Source organism: Stegostoma tigrinum, chromosome 8, assembly GCF_030684315.1.
Source record: "Stegostoma tigrinum isolate sSteTig4 chromosome 8, sSteTig4.hap1, whole genome shotgun sequence".
Lineage (NCBI taxonomy): Eukaryota > Metazoa > Chordata > Chondrichthyes > Orectolobiformes > Stegostomatidae > Stegostoma > Stegostoma tigrinum.
The window spans coordinates 56,750,183-56,762,871 of NC_081361.1; the positions used below are offsets into that span (position 1 = coordinate 56,750,183).

Consider the following 12,689-nt stretch of genomic DNA (forward strand, 5'->3'; position numbering starts at 1 on the left):
CCTTAGCAGAAAAAGACATGTTTTTGTCATCTTGAGTTGCTCGAAGCACACTATTGAGCATTGCAAAAATTTAATTCATATTATTAAAAACAAATTGCTGACTTGTGCTAACAAAGTGTGAAGCTGGATGAACACAGCAGGACAAGCAGCATCTTAGGAGCACAAAAGCTGACATTTCGGGCCTAGACCCTTCATACGATTGAGATTTCTGAAAGCTCTCTGATGAAGGGTGAAGGCCCGAAAGTCAGCGTTTGTGCTCCTAAGATGCTGCTTGGCCTGCTGTATTCATCCAACTTCACACTTTGTTATCTCAGATTCTCAGCATCTGCAGTTCCCATTATATCTGCTGACTTGTGCTATCTGGATCGTGAACAGGTTTTGTAGAGTCAGGAGCATTTTATTAAAAACTTACCCCTTATCCGGGATGGTGTAATTCCAACATTCAAGACATTTGATACCATCAAGCACAAGCAGATAACTTGATTGGTATCACATTCACAAACAGTCAGTCCCTCCACACTGACACACAATAGCATCATCTACAGGATGCACTACGGAAGTTAACAAGGCTCTTTAGACAACTTCCAAATCCACCAAACTAAAAGGACAACAATAGCAGATACATGGGAACACCACCGCCTCAGCCACAGAACCAAACTAACCACATGGACACCCGCCACTTGTGGCAAGGCCTACAAGGCATAATGGGCTACAAAGCAAAGCAGAACAGAATAGCGGATAAAAATACGTCCCTCCCTGACACGCTGAATGCATTTTATGACTTTTGCTCAGGATGTCAGTGAAATGGCATCACCAACCCTTACAGCCTCAGATACACCAGTTCCGTCAGCCACTACTGCAGACATCAGATCAGCCTTTTTGAACTGAACCCAGATGGGGCTCCCAGCTGTGCACTCAGATGTTGCAAGTATCAGTTGGCTGGAGTATTTGCAGACATCTTCAACTTCTCCTTCTACGATCTGAAGTCCTAACTTGCTTCAAGAAGTCCACCATCATCCCAGTGCCAAAGAAAAATGATGCAGTGTGCCTCAATGACTACCGCCCAATGGCTCTACACTCCACAGTGAGTGCTTTGAGAGGTTAGTCATGGCTCATATCAACTCCAACTGCCTTGATCCTTGCAATTCACTTACCATTACAACAGGTGTAAGGCAGATGCCATCTCCACGGTCCTACATTCATCCCTGGAACATCTGGATGACAAGGATACCTACATCAGCCTCCTCCTTAATGGCTACAGCTCCACCTTCAACACTTTAATTCCAACCAAACCAATCTCCAAACCCTGAGACCTAGGCCACTGCGCTGCCCTCTGTGACTGGATCATTGCAGTCTGTGGGTCAGGAAGTCAATCAGTGAGAATAGGCAACAACACCACTTCCACCACAAGCCTCAACTCTGGTGCTCTGCAAGGCTGCATACTCAGCCACTTACTACACTCCCTCCACTCATAGCTATGTCACCAAATTTCACCCCAACTCTCAAGTTCGCTGGCAACACCACTGTCGTAGGCCAGAACGCAAACAAGATGGATGGTATCCCCCAATCTACATCAATGCTGAGGTGCAGGTGTTTGACAGTTTCAAGTTCCTAGGAGTGATGGTTACCAACAATCTGTCCCGGTGGACCCATGCTGATGCGGTGGTCAAGAAAGCACAACAACGCCTTTACTCCCTCAGGAGTCTAAGGAAATAGAGCATGTCCCTAAAGATTCATATCAATTTTTTTATAGATGCACCATAGAAAGCATTCTATCCCGATTCATAACAGCTTGGTATGGCAGCTGCTTTGCTCAGGACCATAAGAAGCTAGTGAGAGTTTTGACCATTGCCCCGTTCATCAAGCAAGCCAACCTTTTATCCATTGATTCCACCTATACTTCTAGCTGCCTCAGAAAGACAGCAAACAGAATCAACCATCCTTCCCTCCCTGGTTATAATCACTTCCAACAGCCTCCATCAGGCAGAAGATATACAAGCTTAAACACATGTACCAGATGATTCAAGAACAGCTTCTTTTCTGCTGTTATTAGACTTCCGAATGGACATTCCAAATTTTAAATTTATAGTTAATCTTGCTCGCTGTGCACCTGAGCACTGTGCCATAACGTTGTATTCCTCTCTCTGTTCTATTACCCTTATACACTTTGTATGGTATGATCTGCCTGTATTGCATGCAAAACTTTTCACTGTACCTAGATGCATGTGACAAAAATAAAACAAATCAAAACCTGCAAATTCCCCTCGAAGAGAATCACATCCTGACTTGGAAATACATTGCCATTCCTTCATTGTCACTGGGTCAAAATCCTGGAACTTCTTCCTTACCAGTACTGCGGCTGTCCCTACACCAAATGGACTACAGCAATTCAATACGGCTGCTCATCACCACCTTATGAAGCGCTATGAGTGATTAGCAATAAATGCTAGCCAACCAGCAATCCCACAATTTCTGGTTGAACCAAAAATGTGCAATTATCTCTCCAGTCGTTGATCCTAACAAATCACGCTGGTTTGAATTAAGATTTTTTAGCCAATGAGGGCACACTCCTACAATAGTTATTTACCAACTTTTGCAAAATTCAACATCAAAATGTTAAATCAGCACCTACTGGCAAAAATGACCGAATTATCTAGGCTTTATGTCAATGGTTAATAGGGTTCAATTCCATATAGAGCTCAACGAAGGTCATTTGGTTTACAGAACTGATAAATTCAATGGGGAATAGGTTGCAGTTAACTGCCAATAGTCAAGAATATGGCATCATTTTGCTTAATGGGTTTCAAGTCCTAAACTAGATTTTTTTAAAAAGAGGTGAAAATCAGACTAAAGTAATCTTGATGATAGGAGTGAAGAAAAGAGAATGAAAAAGATAAACAGCCATCATCTGCTGGCCACATGGCCATAATTTTTTTTTGAATCAGAGCAACTGGATGATATCATTGTTGAGGTGGGTTAAACCAGTCTTTAATAAAACCACACAAGGTCAGTTAGCTGGATGGCTGGCTTCTGATGCAAAGGGATGCCAAGAGCGTGGGTACAATTTCCGTATTGGTAAAGAGGCTATGAAGATCCCACCTTTCCAACAACATCCCTCGCCTGAGGTGTGTGACCATCACGTTCAATTCTCACCTAGTCGTCTCTTTCTATTCAGGAAGCAACCAATGGTCCTCTTGGATTATAGTGACTGCATCTTTACCTCGTCTTTAACGTTGTTCAAATGCGCCTTTCATTCTCAGCCTCTTGCTCTCCTTCTGATAATAATTTGGATGAATACGCACTCAAATTCTTCTGCACTCCAAACCCATCTGTTTACCTTTACTATTCGTGAGAAGATAGGTAAGGCCATGAAAAGACATGGGAGGATAAATACACACTATATATAAAACGAGACAGGCAGAATGAAATGAATGGGAAAAACGGTCAGGAAACTGGGAAAGGCAATAGCCAAGATCTGAATTTGTGAAGTAGCCCCCAAATGTTTGTACTGACTTTGAGAGAGTGCTGATTTCACAGGAAGAATAATAGAGCAGTAATTGTAGTAGATATGTTGAAACACAGGTATATCAAGATTCTACTGGTGAAACATCAAAAAATAAATATTACAGCAAATTTGCATATTAAATATTCTGGCCTTATGTAAAGGAACCATAGATTTTTAAGCCAACTCTATTATTTTTGATAATTTTTATCGGTGAAGGAAACTCATCACAACTTGAGTCTCTTTACTTGCCATGCAAAGCTAATAGTAACACATCAGTAATTATGAATCCAGCTGGGAATGACTTTTAGATATTGGGACTCTTCAAAAGTACAGCATTACATGAGACCACGTGGTTAGATTATATACTCGATGGTAAGCAAAACATGCAACACTCATACAATACGAAGGCTCTTATGCAACACTTTGAGTGGATATTAAGTAAGAATTATAATCCAATATTAAGAAGCTTGTTCTTGGACAATTTTCAATAATGAACTGAGCAGTTTCATCTTATACAAATGTTCCCCTCAATGAACTTTTTTATCGTTTCCTCTGAAGTTTTCAACTGGTTTGGATATCTGAAAACTCAATTCAATGAAAACACTCAGCCACATAAATATTCTTTCACTGATTTGCATGGACTTTTTAGATGCTTAATAACTGTCGGACTGAAAATAATGAGCTGCCACACACTTCACAGGACAAAATAAGCCATGTGTATTTGCTCAAAGTTGGCTTGGTTCCTTCCAAGCATACAGCTTAAAAGCCAGTTTGAACTGACCTAACGGCATGTATCAAAATAAGTTTCTTATAGGGAACTGAACAGGTGTTACATCTGCTGTGGTTGCAGAAGATATTTCCAGGAGAAGGGCAGCCAGAAGTCAGGGTGAGAGAAGAACGATGAGAGTATTCTCATTAGCAAGATCTCTCTGGAGGGCACAGTGTGCGGGAAATACGTGCATGATAGTAAAATGATGTTGCAGGTGGGGTAAATGATGAAAGATCATCTTGAACATGTGGAAGCAAGCAGGATTCAGGTTCAGAATAAGGGAGATCATTATGTTGATTTGAAAGGGGGTAGAAACAGGCAAGTTGTGCATGATCACAACTAAGGGAGAATAAATAGTCAGACTTTTGTTCATTTGCAGTTCTGGTCAACACCTTTATTTAAACTATAATATTCTTTGATCATCACTTTCTGAGAAATAAGATGAGAAATATTGAACACCTTGGCCAATATTCGATACATGTCCATGGTAATGGGGCCTGACAAAGGATAAAACAACAGGCTACTTAATGCTTCCACAGAAGTGAGAGAGATAAACAAACTCTGCATATTTCCCATTTTCCTACTTTCAAGATTGATGAATGAGTGTTGTTTTCTCATAAGTATCCACTTTTTCAACAAATTCTTAACTTTAAAGATCTCTTTTAGTTATACCATTAAAGTTGGTTTGTAAAGGAAAAATTGAAGCTGTTATTTTTCACAAGTACAATTCATACTGTTATCCATTTTATGTTCATTCTACACCAAAGAGTTATTTTGTGCCAGACGCTTTAGATGCACCGAAAACCTTTAAAAAATATACATATTTATTTTCCTGACAATTGGAAAGTCTAATTCCAAAGTTGAAAAAATGAAATCTGTGGAGAAATAAATTATTGTAAAGATATGTGTATTTTCCATATAATAAAATGTGAGGCTGGATGACCACAGCAGGCCGAGCAGCATCTCAGGTGCACAAAAGCTGACGTTTCGGGCCTAGACCCTTCATCAGAGAGCACTCTGATGAAGGGTCTAGGCCCGAAACGTCAGCTTTTGTGCTCCTGAGATGCTGCTCAGCCTGCTGTGTTCATCCAGCCTCACATTTTATTATCTTGGATTCTCCAGCATCTGCAGTTCCCATTATCTCCGATGTATTTTCCATATCTCCATTTTTCACAAACATTGTGGAAATGACAATGTGTGTTCTAAACAATAACATATAATTATCTGACACCACTATCAAAAGGGAATTGGTTCTGAATAGAAGTAGCAGCTGCTTACCAAAGGCACAAAAACTGAAAGACAGCAAAAGAGGGAGCAGAAATTTGACAATTGTTCAATCTTCAGATATTCAAACTGTGCTTGCAATTAGGGTATAGTCAGAGTAAATGTTCTATTTATAAAAGACAATCAGGTAGACCGGTTATTCTAATGTCAGCTATGGGCGAATTCATTAATCCAAATCATTACAAAAGTTAATAAATATGTAGAAATGCATGGATTCATTGCCGGCAGAGAACACAGGTGTACTTGAAAATGTTATAACTTCTTCTGAAAAACTTTATAACCATATAAGCCAAAATATTTGTGCCTGTGGACGTTCAGAAGGTATTTGATGTCTCATAGAAAGCTTTTGGCATAGATTAGGGATCAGTGCTGAGTACTTTTAATCTCAGTAAATAAGGATCGTTTGGTCCTGGGACTAAGGAGTGCAGTCTTGAAATTTACTGATGACTCATCAGTAGGACGTTTGGCAAACATAGGCTGTGAAAGACTTCAGGAAGAAAAAGACAGGTTAGTGAAATGAATGCGCAGACCAATGTAATTCAAATGTGAATAAATGTGAAAATATTCAATTTAGGGATAAACACAAAAACATGATATTATACACAATTAAAAATCCCTAAAGGAGGTGGATGAATAAAAAGACCTGGTGACTTTTTTTTGAGGGAAATGTGCATAAATATTTGAAGTAGTTGAAGATATGAAGCTATAGTCAAGTGGAGCCAGAATTACTTTTGGACTGCAACCACAGAGTCAGTGTGGACAAATGGTCTTCCCCTGTGTTATACAAATAGTACAGTTCTATGGTAGCACTGCTGACTGAGATGTCCGAATGCCAACTCAGTTTATGATAAGCTCTGAGAGAACCAATACAAGGAAAATCTACTGCCCTTACCAATCAACCTGTCTATGACATAGTCCTTAGGAGGCAGCACCAGGCATATTTGAAAATGAGATGCTAACCTGGCAAGCCCACAACACACCACTATATGCATGATATGCCTTGCAGCATCATGCTGCAGGTAGATCTTGCAAGCAGAAGATCGGGCAATAGATTTCCAGTAGTGCCACAGAGGTGACAGTCAATTAAACAAGAGGTGAATGTTCATGAACAACACAATCTCAATGAAGATGAAAGTTGGTAATATGAATGCAAAAGAGAAGACTGAAGCATTTGCAAATACTTCAGCCTAACGTGTAAAGTTGAAAATTCACTTGAGCTTCCAGACATCAACCTTTAGGTAATTTGATTCTCTCCTTGTGATAGAGTTCAATTCCACTGGTTATTCCAGCTCCAAAGGCCATATGTATTTTTTTAAATTAAACTATGTAGACATGTCATGACACATCTCTGGCATATGCAGGACTGGAGCCTAAACCTTCTGATTCCGATGTAGGGACATCACCTTTGTACCACAAAAACCTCAGATATAAGCTACTTGGGAGATCTGAACCCTGGATCTCCTGTGTGACTAATTAAAATCTTCAGCAATGGCTTCAGGCTGACAGCACCCTGTTGCAGTTGAAAGAACCCCAAGAAGGTTCGTCTTCACCAACAAGTCATCCTTTATTCACAAATGCTTAGTACTTGACACTGACCCAGCTAGAACAGATCCGGCTCCAGGAATGAGCAGAACCTTTGACACTCCTCTTAAGGTGCGTCAGGTTAACTGCCCTAATCAAAGAACTCATAATCTATGAGATCCACCTGGCTGACATTGTTCCAATCACCACATCCATCCCCGACTAAGTCCTCTGACATTGGCCTGTTCTTTTTCCTGTAGCTTCTCCTGGAGCATTTTTGCACCTGGGTCAGCTCCTCCAATTCTGCCTCGGCATGTATTGGATTGTAACCTACCTCTTGCAACCGAGGCGTCTTGGCCAAAACTCACCTTCAGGTATTAACGGCATCAAGGCTGCAATATTTGCCATGTCCATCTCATCTTCAGAAGTTTCTTCAATGCTCGGCAGAGGAGGAGAACCATTGGGTTCTGACAGTCTTGCCGGATGTTCTGAGGGGCTGGTATGTTTTGCTCCTACCCCTTTTGTGAGTTTACAGCTTACATGTGGTCCACATGTTCATTTAGGACAGCCTCATCTTCCCGAGCTTTAGACGTCACGGAACCTGACCTCACATCAACTGCACCTTTTACCCATGCAGGGCTGTTTCTGTAGTTTGACACCAAACTTCATTCCCTTAAGCAAACTGCCTCTCTCGCTTAGCAGAGTCTTATATCCTGTATTGGTGTTTCTGATATTGTTTTACCCATCCCCCAGGTCTGGGAAGATCAGATTTAATGAGGCGCTGAGTCTTCTCCCCATTGGCAACTCTGCTGGAGCTGTCCCTGTATTTGTGTCAGATGTGATCCTATAATCAAACAGGAACTGGGACAGTTTGGTATCAAGTGAAGCTGGAGGCTGTTTCTTTAAACCTGCCTTCAAAGATTGGACTGTTCTTTCTGTCAGACCATTAGGTGATGGATGGTATGGAGCTGGGTGTACATGTTGAATGCCATTCAACTTGAGGAAATAATCGAATTCCCTGCTGGTAAATGATGGACCGTGGTCTGTGACCAACACCGCCAGGAGCCCAGGTACTGCAAAAGATGTTTGCAACTTTTCGATTGTTGTCCCTGTGTTTAACGAATGGACTCCATGCTCATACAACTACTTTGAATGGGCATCCACGATAACTAAAAACATACAGCCCACGAAAAGACCATATAGTCAATGTGTAAACAATTCAGGGTTTGCCCATCCATTCCATGAATATGAGGGAGCTGCTGACACTAATTTCTGTCCTTGTTGGCACTCTGAGCACTAACCCAACAACAGTTATGTTGGCATTCAATCCTGGGCCCCAGACATAACTTCTTGCCAACATCTTCATTAAGGAAACCCGTGGGTAACCCTGGTGTAGTTTAGCCAGTATCAGGGAGCGACCTTTGCTTGGAACAATCATATTCTATCCTCTCTGGTGAACTTGCCTTGCTGGGTCCAGTAAAGGTTTCAGTTCTGGTCATGATGGCCCTTTTGTTTCCCTTATCACTACCAGCTGATTTAGTTTTGCCAGGGCGGGATCCTTTTGCGTCCGCAGTTTGGTGCAACATTGACCAGACAAGCATCCAGAAAGTTGAAAACCAGAATGGACTCTTCAAGTGGCGGCATCACCAGTGATGCATCTACCAGCAGGAGGCAGCTCAAGGCATCTGTATTTGCCACTTAGTCTCCTGGATTGTGTTCCAACTTTTAATTGTACACACTCAGAATAAAAGCCCATTGCTGAATTTGGCCTGAAGCTATGGGCAATATCGCCCTATCTTCTCTAAGTAGCCCTAGCAGGGATTTGTGGTGTGTTACTATTACAGCTTTATGTGTGTAAAGGTATTGGTGGAACATTTTCAAACTAACAATGACCACCAAATCTTTCTTCTCTATCTGAGTAGATCTTCGTTTGGCATCAGCCAAAGGCTGGGAAGCACAGGCTATCAGGCGTTCTTTTCTACTGGGCAAGCTGTGAACAAATACTGCCCCGAAACCATATGGAGAGACATCATATGTCAGCACTACATCTCACTTGAGACTGTATTATGTTAGATGATGACAGCTGCTACTTCATTTCCCTAAAGGCTACATCTTGGCTACGAGACCATTTTCAAGGCTGGCCCATTTTCAACAGCAAATATAAGGGTGCTAGGATGGAGACCAGGTTACATATGAATTTTCTTTTTTCACCAGCCCCAAGGGAAGACTTAAGCTCCAGTAGAAATTTGGCAGCCAGGGCACCTTTGCTTGCCCTCATTTTATCTTCCAACAGGTGTAACCCAGTCTTGTCAACTCTCTAGGCCAAGTAGGTCACGTGGGGAACCTGGAACATGCATTTTTCCCTCCTAAGGCATATCACTGCCTTGCAGAAATGTTTAAGCACTGTATCCAAGTTCTTTAAATGCTCTTTGTTGGTCTTCTCGATTATTAGCACATCATTTAAATAAATGGCAACCTGGGGTAGACCTTGTAAAACATTTTCCATCTTCTGATGAAAAATGGAGCATAATGATACCCCAAAAGGCAGTTTTCTATATTGGGACAAGCCCTTCTGAGAATTAATTGTAGCAAAACTCTGGGAATCCTCAACTAATCACAATTACAGATATACATGGCTCACATCCATCTTTGGGAAGGAGAGCACCCACACCCGGCAGTTTTGCACACAAATCCTTTATGCGAGGGATTGGCATTTATCCAGTTGTGACAAAGCAGTTCACCATTCATTTGAAATTCCGACAAAGGTGAACTGACCCATTGGCCTTCACAACTGGTATGACTGGTGCTGCCCATTCCACAAATTGGGACTGGGTGGATATTTCCTACACTTTCCGGCCTCCTGAGTTCCGTCTCGACTTGTGCACATAAAGCAAATGGTGCTGATTAGGCCTTGCAGAACCGTGGAATTGCTTCTTGGTCAGCATGTGAGGTGGCTTTGGCCCCTTTCACACGCCCTAGACTTCCCTGAAAAACTTCCAGGTATTTAGTTAGGACTTCACTCAGGCATCCACTTACTAATCAAAAGGTGTTGAGTCAATCAGGGTGAATCTTTCTTGACCAATTTTGCCCCATCAAGTTTTGGGACAAGTTTTTTTTACTATAATCAGTGGTAACTGAACCAGCTGTTGTCACGAGAAACCAGAACTTACATTCTACCTTAATCTGTAGGACAGCCCTGGTAATGGGTTCTCAGCCTTGTTGAGGTCTTATGCAAACTGAAGGATTAGAGTCCAGTACAAATTTTCGTAAAGGTCAGTTCCGCAATCAATGTTACCACCACACCGGTATCAACCTCCATTAGAACTGGGTGACCATTTGACCAGAGGTTTATTTTGGTTGGTTCTGATTTGGATGCTGCTCAGAAATTTAACTGTTCTGAACTAGCTGTAGTTGGACTTTCCAGGGTGCACACTCCCCTGGATATTAGCCTATGAATTCTCTTATTCAATTCAGGCCTCGTTAGACTATTTTGCTGACTAAAGACGTACCAGCAGCAATTGCAATGACCTGGCAGCCCTGGCCCTTGAGAAAATTTAATTTTTTGGCTGAGGCTTGGCTTTGTTTTGGGGTTTTACTGTGGATTGACCTAGGGTCTCTCTCTTCAAGATATTCCATGAGTGAGGCTATGCAAGCATGGTCTGACTGGCAAAGGTGTCCACTTCCACCTGCATACCCCGTAACTCATCAGCTCCACCTGCTGCACTTTCTAACGACAAAACCAGTTCTAGTTGAAGTCCAGTTGCGCTTCAGCTAGTAGGCGCTTTTGATTGACCACATTAATCCCACATACCAAACAGTCTCATCTCAGCATCTCACTTAAGTTTAAATGAAATGCACATGCCAGTCATCTTAATTCTCATCATAAATCCTGATATGGATTCGCCGGTTCTCAATCTGTCAAATAAAACAGATTACAACTCAAGCCCCCTCTAATTCTGAGATGCAATGTTCCTTAGCTAAATCCATCAACACTTGAAAGGTTTTACCATCCAGTCCCTCAAAGTCAGACTCCCAATAACCAAAAAAGCTGCAGGTCCACCACTGTCAGGAGAATTACTTGTTGATTTTTGACTGGCCCAATGTCAGTTGCCCAGAAAAAGTAGTGCATTCTTTCCTCGTACTAGGCCCAGCCTTCGATGGCAGGATCCAACAAGTTAACATTCCCAAATCATGACACGTCAAGAGGGTTTACCCCAATTCAAAGATGACTGTTGCAAGTGAATCTCTTCAAGGGTATGTTTTTTTTTCTCGCTGCCACTGAAATAACTCCATGAAGGCCAGTATTCCATCACCAAATCACCTTTATTTACATGTGCGTAGTGCGACACTGACCTAGCTAGCACAGAGCTAGCTCCTAGAGTGAGCAGAGCCCCCAGCACTCCTGTTTATGTCTATCAGTGAGGACTCCCTGATTGAACCAGTTTACAGCCTCTATTAGGGAACTCATTCTACAAGATTGGCTTGGCTGACATCGTTCCAATCACTACAGTAGTGAAGACAATTATACAATTAACGATACAGAAGTTTATTCAGGTATGTCCTGCCCGCAAAAAGCATGACAATCTGATTCCTCAATCGTCAGTGATGGAAGGCATTGCACAGCTATCTACTTGCTAATCCGCTCAACATGCTCAGGTTGGGTTTTGCCAACAGCACCATGATCCATTCCTTCTTACAGTCTTCCACCAAACAGAGATTTTAAAAAAAGAGTTGCATCTGAGATCTTGACATCAAAGCAGCTTTCGATTAAGTGTGGTATCAAGGACATCAAGAATGCGAAGCTCGAAATCATTGGTGAAAACTCTCCACTGGTTGGCATTGTGCCTAGCAATAAAGAAAGGTGGATGTGACTTTTGAATCTTAAGATCTAATTTCCAGAACATATGTATGGAATTCGCTTAGGGATTGTATAAGGCTTGGCTATCATTTGCTGTTTCTTCAATTACCTTCTGTCCATCAGAAAGAAGCGGGAATGCTTGCTGATAATTTTTTGTGGTATTCAGTACAATTGATTGAAACTGTAACAGTTCACAATTGTATGCAGAAAGATCTAGATAGTATTTAGCCTTGAACTTGTAACATTCACGCTAAACAATTCCAAGCAATAATGCTAAAACAAATGTGGCTAACCACATTGCCACGATATTCACTGGCATTAGCATTATCAAATCCCCACCATTTTTACTTCAGATTGTCGTTAACCGGAAATGTATTAGGCTGGCCACAGATGAGTTCTGAGGAAAGGTCACCGGACCCGATATGTTAAGTCTAGTTTTTTTTTCCTTCATAGATGCTGTCAGATTTGCTGGGCCTTTCCAGCAACTTCTGTTTTTAGCCACAGATACACTCCATCCACAATTGCAGGTCAGAGGTTCAGTGTTGCACCGCTAATAACCCCCCATCCAACTGGCCAAAGACTCCACCATTTAAAGGATACAAATGAAGAGTATGAGAGAAATTTTTCCAATTTCTTGTATTGGAGCAACTCAAACCACACTAAAGAAACTCAACACTGCTCGGGACACAGCAGTCCACTTGATCAGCACTGTCATCCATCTTAAATGTTAACTTCTCTGTCAGCTGCACAAC

General features: G+C 41.7%; 1 protein-coding gene across 1 annotated transcript in view; it reads left to right on the forward strand.

The window, feature by feature from the left end:
- The window catches only part of fggy (FGGY carbohydrate kinase domain containing), a 490,678-nt gene that overhangs the window by 144,028 nt on the left and 333,961 nt on the right, over positions 1–12,689 (forward strand). The window lies entirely within an intron of this gene.